Here is an 8,385-nt window from a genome sequence, read left to right on the forward strand (position 1 = left end):
GCTTGCACACACCTTTAATCCTGGTAGAGGCATGGAGTGAGGCAGGAGGATTGCTTCAAGTTTGAGGCCAGCCTTAGATTCTGCCTAAAAAAAAAAAAAAACAAAACAAAATGGATGGACAAAGCAGACTGAAATCGGGCAGCTGATGGGGAGATGTTAAGTAAGGCTGACTCCCTTAGAAGATAGAAACTGTAGTAGTTTGGATGTGAACCCCCCCCCCCCCACATCCCAGGCATGCTTGCATGCTTGGTCCCCAGTTGGTGGGACTGTTTGGGAAGGATTAGGAGGTATGGCCATGTTGGAGGAGGTGTGGCGCTAGACCATCAGAAGGGAATCCTGCCTGCACATTAAAGTCCCAAGCATTGGTAACACTTGAGAAATACTGGAGATGTCATTCATCTGATTATAGTTTCAAGCCTGAGTTTGTGGAGGTATATATTTTTCTATTCGACTCTTGTAGGATCTAAATTAAAATTTACTAAGTATTTGAGATTTGGGGCTGGTGAGATGGCTCAGTTGTTAAAGGCACTTGCCACCAAGTTCATGATCTGAGTTTGATCTCTAGTAGGATTCACATGGCAGAGTGAGAAAAGACTCTCATGAGAAACAAACTGGCCAGATGGATTAGTCATCCGAAGGCTGACTGGGACTGAAGAGTCTACTTTCAAAGTGGTCTCATTTATCTATGGGAGAGAAAGTTTCACCCATGCTGTCTCAGGGTGATGGGACTCGGCATGTACAGGAGGAAAGTACACTATTTATTGAATACATACTTTACACAGCACAGAGACTGAAGTTAAACTCTGGATTGTTCTTGCACATACTTTTAATCCTGGCAGAGGCTGGCAGATATTCTCTGAAAACAAAAGATAATCTGAGTTGTTGGACAAAGGCCACTGTGGTGATCTAGAGCAAATGGCCCACAAAGGCTCAAGTTTGAATATTTGGCCCACAGTCTGGGAAGGATTAGGTAGTGTGGCGTTGAAGGAGGTATGCCACTGTGGGTTGGCTTGGGTCTGGGTGTAAAAGCTCTCAGCTACTGCTCCAGCATCATACATCATGCATCTGCTTCCTGCCATGATGATCATGGACTAATCCTCCCAATGAAATGGTTCCTGTTCTGGGTTGCCTAGGTCATTGTCTCTTTACGGTAACCAAGACAGCCAGTGAGTCTGTGAGGAAAAGGAGATTAGGCAAGAGGTTCAATCATGGCCATATGACTAGGAAGAGAAAGGTTAGTTCAACAGATTTCTTTCAGCTGTGGTTCAGGAAGGATGCCCCCTTCCCCCATGCTGGGGGTTCATCTCTCTTCTAGGAAGGTTACAAGTGTTTCTTGCAGCTGTTGCTAAGCAGCTTTCTCAGGACGCCAGGACAGGTGGCATATTTGAGAGTGGCTGAGAGCTGCCTGCCAGCTATGGGCAGGAGGCTCAGTCTTGGGAAGGAATGCCAGAAGCTACACTCATAGTCTCAGCAACATGACTGCCCAAGTGTGAGCTGAATAGACATCGATAGATGGGTTGACATGAATGGGACAGATGCTTTATCACTGATGAAGTTCCCAGAAAGAGGCTGGACCTTCCAGTGTCCCCATCCAGTTTGTGACAACCGATGAACTGGATGGGATGTCTGTGACTGTGCAGAGATGGCGATGCTGCAGACCCAGAGCCTACTTACAGTCCATCTTTAGCCCCCTAAATAGCCATCCTTCAGCACTTCAGTGTCAGACCTAACATCCTGTGAGTAACATACAACCTTTTGGAATGTACTGCTTCAACAAAACCTTAGCTTCTACCAAAACCTAAGGATGGCATCAGCTAGCATCTGAGGCCCATAGAAGGGGCTTCTTCTCTGTTCCTTTGATCTACCTACCTAATGTTTCCATCAGTGTATTTTTAAAGTGTCTTAATTCATGATTTTCTTTGTTATCAATACAAAACTGCAATGAGACTGATTCCACGTTAGTACATGAATCTGAGGTAAGCTACAACTGTGTTCCTGGGCCATGCTTACTCCTTTGGTTCCAGAGGAAACTGTCTCATCCCTTTGAAGTTAGAGTTGTTTTTCATTTTTTAAAAATATGAATGTCACTTATACTCTGAAATTGCATTTTATCATGTACTATACTGTTGGTTCATAGGTCAGCCTTGTGCAACTTAGAAGTCCCTGCTCCCCAGGACTGCCATGGTCATAAGTCTCAGAAAGTACAGAAAGTGCACTGCCTTGGATGCTGGCTACCATGGTAACTGTGATAATGCAGCTACCACTCCTTCATTCTCCTCATCCTGACCTGTCTTTCCGGAGGACTTATTCCTTTTAAATCCATTATCCTCATATGTTAACACACACACATCACCTGGCCTGAGGCAGTTGCTACCCATATATTCATTGCTGTTTGAAGCATCATGCTAGTACTTGGCATACTCAGCTATACTGCGGATGCATGAAAGCTTGACTATAACTGTGTGACTCAAAGGCTTTTACAAAAAGGAAATGCACCAGGGTACATATGACAGAGAATCAATTTTTGTTCTTGCTAACTGTCCCAGAAGAGAAAACAAGAGCAGGACGTGAGTTCTCTGTTTGTAAATATAGGGGCTGGAGGACTTTCAGGTGAGTTTGTTATAGACAAGCACAAAAGGTTGTCTTTGTAGACATTTACCTTCATCCTGTCAAGAGCCTCTGCTGGGTTCAAAAATTAATTTTCTTTTTTACAAAGGTTTAATTTTACTATTTTTATTTATGGGTTTGCCACAATTAGTGCAGAAGACAGAGTCAGCTGACCCCCTACAGCTATATTTACAAGCATTTGTAAGTCACCCAGTATAGGTGCTGGGAATTGAGCTTGGGTTCCTCAAAAGAGCAAGTACTTTTCTGTTGCTTTGACCCCCAGGAATTAATTTAGCCTACAGTAGATGAATAGGAAGAAGGCATACAAATTTATATGTGTTTTACATGGCACAGGAGCGTGAAAGGAAATGAAGTCCCTAAAAGGCAATTAAGAATTTGTTACTGGGCTTGACAGGTGGCTCAGTGGTTGAGAGGTGCTGAGTTCAAAAAGCTAGAGAGATGGCTAAGTGGTTAAGAGGCCCAGAGTTCAGTTCCCAGCAAACACATGATGCTCACAACCATGTGTAATGGGATCTGATGCTCTCTTCTGGCATGCATGTTGGTGTACATGCAGGTAGAGCATATATGTAAAACATATAAGTTTTTTAAAAAGGCAAAACAAACAAAAAACTTATGGGGACTGGAGAGAGGGCTCAGCAGTTAAGAGCACTGACTGCTCTTCCAGAGGTCCTGAGTTCAATTCCGAGCAACCACATGGAGGCTCACAGCCATCTGTAATGGGATCTAATGCCCTCTTCTGGTGTGTCTGAAGGTGGCTACAGTGTACTCATGAATAACATAAATAATTCTTAAAAAAAAAAAAAAAAGAGGTAAAAGAGGTCCTGAGTTCAATCCCCAGCAACGACATGATAGCTAACAACCATCTATAATGTGATGTGATGCCCTCTTCTGTTATGCAGGTGTATATGCAGATAGAGCACTCATATACAAATAAATAAATAAATAAATCTTTTTTTTTTTAAGAAAAAGGAATTTGTTAATAAGCTAGGCATCGTGGCATACACCTTTATCCCAGGACTCAGGAGGCAAACAAAGGTAGGTTGACCTCTGAATTCAACACCAGCCTGGTCTACAGATTGAGTTCCAGGACAACCAGGGGTTGCACAGAGAAACCTATGTCAACATAATAACAAACCAACCCACCAAACAATCCAAGAGTCTGTTACCAATATACTGAATTGGACAAGAATAGTATGCCATGAAGAAACAACCAGATAATGTGGGAAGACAAACGATGAAGGGGTTTTCTTAGGGGTGGGGTGATATTATTTTAATGTCTGAGAGGATTGGAAAGATGTCTCCGAGGTTGAGTTTTCCTGTTCTTCGAGAGGACCTGAGAGCAGTTCACAGCACAGGCATTTGACAGCTCACACCTGCCTGTAACTTTAGCTCCAGGGAGACCCAGCAACCCTCTTCTGGCCTCTGGAGCACCAGTACTCATGTGCATATATGTCCACACAGGTACAAGCATACACATAATTAACAATAATAAAATAATATTGTTTAGACAGGGTCTCACCAGGTAGCTATGGCTGACCTCAAATCCAACAATTAATAAAATAAAATATGATAGCTTTGTGCAGTGGCAGTATTATTGCCAATGGGGTTTATCCAAAGCGAGATTATTGTTAATTGAAAACTTTTTCCAAAATAAAATATGAATGAGTTAATTTCCTAAGGTCCATTTAGAATTCTTGTGGTCTTGACTTCCCTGCACTGAGAGTAAGGGTGCTGTTTTACTTCTAGCAGAGACTGCCTGTCTTCTGCATGAAATTGTATCTCTAGGGTTTAAGAACTAACACTAGAAGTTAGAGGTTCCTGCAGCACAGTGGAAGAGTACCAGTCTAGCACATGCATAGAGACAAAAGGACCAGAAACGGCAGAAAATCCTACCTTAATAGTCAGGATTTAACTTCTTATAAGCTTGACCCCGAGACATAGGACATCCAACCCAGTCATTAGAGCCTAACCCCCAAAGACTTATGGTATCTTATCCCAAATGGCCAGTTTCACAAAGGACAAGTGGGGCTGTAAAACTTAGCAGAACAGTGAGATGCTCGCTTGTCTAGACAGACACAGATCCTGCACAAATGACACAGAAGATAACTAAGGAACTACAGCCTTAGTGTCTTTTCCTGTTAGTGTAACAAAATGATCCTACAAAAGCAACTTTAAGAAGGGTTATCTCAGTAGTTCATGGTACGATCTGTCATTTCGAGGAAGCCATGTTGGGGAAATCATGGCTGTTGTGTCCGGCCAACAGATCACAGCCTGGGTTCTAGCCTGGAAAGGCATTTTGGAAACCTGGAGGAGAAGAGGGGCTAGGCGAGAAAGAAATGCAGCTAAGACAGGCAGATTCTGATCAAAGCTCAATTTTACTGTTCCACACGCAGTTATGAAGCAGGGGAAGGGGGCCCAATTCCCGCCAAATAATCTCGGGGTCCAGTAGCAGGGTGACCACGTGTATGGCTCCAAACAGCAAAGCAGCAGGTTCCAGCAGTGGGCGTGGCAGAACGATTGAGCGGGAAGCTCCACCCCCGAGCAAGCTGGTTTCAGGCTGGGGGAGGGGAGACTACACATGGCAACCGGAGTTTGTGTTTTGTTCTTTTTGTTTTGATTTTTGGTTTTTCGAGACAGGGTTTTTTTGTTTGTTTGTTTGGTTGGTTGGTTGGTTTTTGGTTTTTCGAGACGGGGGCAACTGGAGTTTGAAGCAGATGGTCGTGTTACATCTACAGAAGTGAGCAGAGAATGTAGATAAGCCAGTGCTCAGGGAACAGTCCACAGCTTACAAGAGTATAGGGTCCCACACAAGGAGTGGTACCAGCCATCATGGTTGAGTCTTAATTAACATAATGAAGATAATCCCCCATAGATGTGCCAGGAAGCCTATCAAAGGTGATCCTAGATTCTGTCAAGTTAATAACACTATCACATTACAGTTCACTGAGGGAGATGAAGGCAGGAGCTAGAGCAGACGCCTTGGAAGAAAGCTGCTTCCTGGCTTGCCCCTGAAGGCTTCCTCAGCCTGCTTTCTTTTTTTTTTTTTTTTTTTTTTGGTTTTTCGAGACAGGGTTTCTCTGTGTAGTCGTGGCTGTCCTGGAACTCACTCTGTACCCCAGGCCGGCCTCGAACTCAGAAATCCGCCTGCCTCTGCCTCCCGAGTGCTGGGATTAAAGGCGTGCGCCACCACGCCCGGCTTCAGCCTGCTTTCTTATAGCACCCAAAATCACAAGCCCAGGAATGGCACCACCCACAGTGGGCTAAGTCATCCTAGATCGAGATGCCAAAGCTTTTAAATTCAGCCTCCATTTTTTTTTTCTTTCTTTCTTTTTTTTTTTTTTTTTTGAGACAGGGTTTCTCTGTATAGCCCTGGCTGTCCTGGAACTCACTCTGTAGACGAGGCTGGCCTTGAACTCAGAAATCCATCTGCCTCTGCCTCCCAAGTGCTGGGATTAAAGGTGTACGCCACCACGCCCAGCTTCAGGCTCCATTTTAGAGAACCTGACCAAGTTTAATCTTGGGTAGACTAGCAGGCTGGTATCTAGCATTAGTTTCCAAGTTGCCCCCCAACAGAACCTGAGCCTAGCTCCAGTCTCTAGGCTAATCCCCAACAAGAGCAGAGTTTCCAGGTTACACCCTTAACAAGACCAGTGTCTCCTGGTTATTCCCCCAACAAACCTGTACCCCAGGTTACAAGCCCACCCATTGCCTAATGACCACCAATGCAGAGGGGAACAGAAGTTAAGTTTATGATATAACTCCCAGCACCAGCCAATTATATTAAAGTTCACAGGAGCTTTCCAGTTAGATGCTTGCACACATAATCCCTGCTAGCTTACAGCGTTGGGGGGCACCACTGAGCTAGCTCGAATAGAATAAAGACCCTGCTGTGAGTTGTATCAGATTGGTTCCTGTGTGTGTTTTGGGGGATCACTAACATTTCTCTGGCACAACAAGATCAATTATCAGTCAAGAGTGTGCACCACATGCTTGTCCTCAGGCCAATCTTGTAGGGACATTTTTCCAATTGAGGTTCCCTCTTCCAAAATGTGTCAAATTGACATAAAACTAGCCAGCACACCTTCCTAGAATTACAGAGGGCTACCATGCCCACCTGGCATTTACATGGGTGGAGATCTAGACTCCAGACCTCATGCTTGCACAGGGAGTGCTTCAACTGCTGAACCATCTGTCCAGCCCTGCAGGATTTTCTTTAATAAATATTTCCCGTGTCTGTTCTGGTATGCTAAATACTTTTACCCTCATGCCCTCAGCTTGGCACACTGTTTCCAGCACTGCAGCTGAGAACAAGACAAATGAGTTGAGGGTGGTCCTGGATTTGTTTTCATTAAAAAGGACACTGGGCTAACATGGTGCAGTTTAAACTCTTTCCATCTAGACTGAAAATGACACACTTCCGGTTAAAAAATGCAAACAATACTAAAAATGAGAAAGAGAAACCCAAATCACCCCAGAGTCCAAGACAACCACCTTATCTATTCCTCATCATACTTTGTATATACACAACTCTGCAGAGACACTTGCATTGGGATCCAGAACATCTCAGTACGGCGGGTCAGAAAGCAGGGGCACACGTTCAAAGCTTGCTAGGAAGAGTTCGTAATATACAGGGACTAGATACAGGTGTACATGAGGCAAAGTGGGAAGATGGGGAGTAGTAAGAGGGTAAGGAAGGAAACGCTACTGCTAGGATCAAGTTTGTCTTTCCTGGAGACTGACAGGAAGCTTCAACACAATTGAAAGAACACAAAAGCCCAGCAGATGATGTGTGTTTCCTTTCCCAGCATTCCAAGCAAGGGGGTTAAGCACAGCAAGCGAGCTAGGCTTGCTTAGGGCAGGAATTTCTTAACCTCTACCCTCAGCCCCAAACCCCCATCCCTGAACATCTTTTTCTACCTCACTGTCAAGGATCCAGCTTCTGCCTGAAGCCCCCTCAGTGGGAGGGCAACTCCTCCGGACAGCTGGAGGCAATGCTGGGCTCTATCTCCCACATAGGCTTTTTTGTGTAGTTTTGCTTTTTGAGACAGGGTTTTTCTGTGTAGCCCTGGCTGTCCTAGAACTCACTCTGTAAATCAAGCTGGCCTTGAACTCAAAGATCTGCCTGCCTCTGCCTCCCTGAGTGCTGGGATTAAAGGTTTGCACCACAACCACCCTGCAACAAATATATTTCTAAAATTAGCTCCTCTTATATTATCAATGCTCATTTTCTAACCAAAGGGAATTTAGAAAGTTCAAAGAAGAAAACAGAGGTCATCCAAACAGCAGTTAAGCAGTGAGAAGCTCTCTAGGAACTATGGCAAATGGTCCTTTAGTCATCTGTCATGTAGTCTGACAAAGACTAGGCAACAAAAGTCAAAACAGAGACAGCAACAGGAAAGGCTGTGTGCTACTTCTAGGTTCTAGGAAGTGTAAGAAGCACCGGCTAGGATCCTTGGACAAGCATGCACAGCTGCCTATCTCACAGGCCAGAGCTTCTGAGCTCTGGAAAACACAGGTGTAAAATACTGAAGAGAAGGAGCCACCCAGCCAGCGAACCATCAGGGCAGGAAGTGCTCCAATCCTTGGCTGAGCTGCCTGAGGGCTGCTACTCAGTCTGCCTCCCCAGGAATCTGAGCTCACTTCTTCCCATGGAGGACTCCCCCCTAGAGCCCCCATAGAAAGCCTGGTGCTAGCAAGCTCAGAAGCTCAGCTGACTCTGAACCCCATTTTCTGTTGTTTTGTAGCTGTTGTTTTTGT

General features: G+C 44.7%; 1 pseudogene; it reads left to right on the top strand.

Moving 5' to 3' along the window:
- Nucleotides 1-4,199: 4,199 nt before the first annotated feature.
- On the top strand, nt 4,200-4,318 carry LOC115029933 (U4 spliceosomal RNA; annotated as a pseudogene).
- Nucleotides 4,319-8,385: the final 4,067 nt, after the last annotated feature.

This window comes from Mus caroli, unplaced genomic scaffold (assembly GCF_978045245.1).
Source record: "Mus caroli unplaced genomic scaffold, Mus_caroli_1 scaffold_19, whole genome shotgun sequence".
In the NCBI taxonomy this organism is placed as follows: Eukaryota; Metazoa; Chordata; class Mammalia; order Rodentia; family Muridae; genus Mus; species Mus caroli.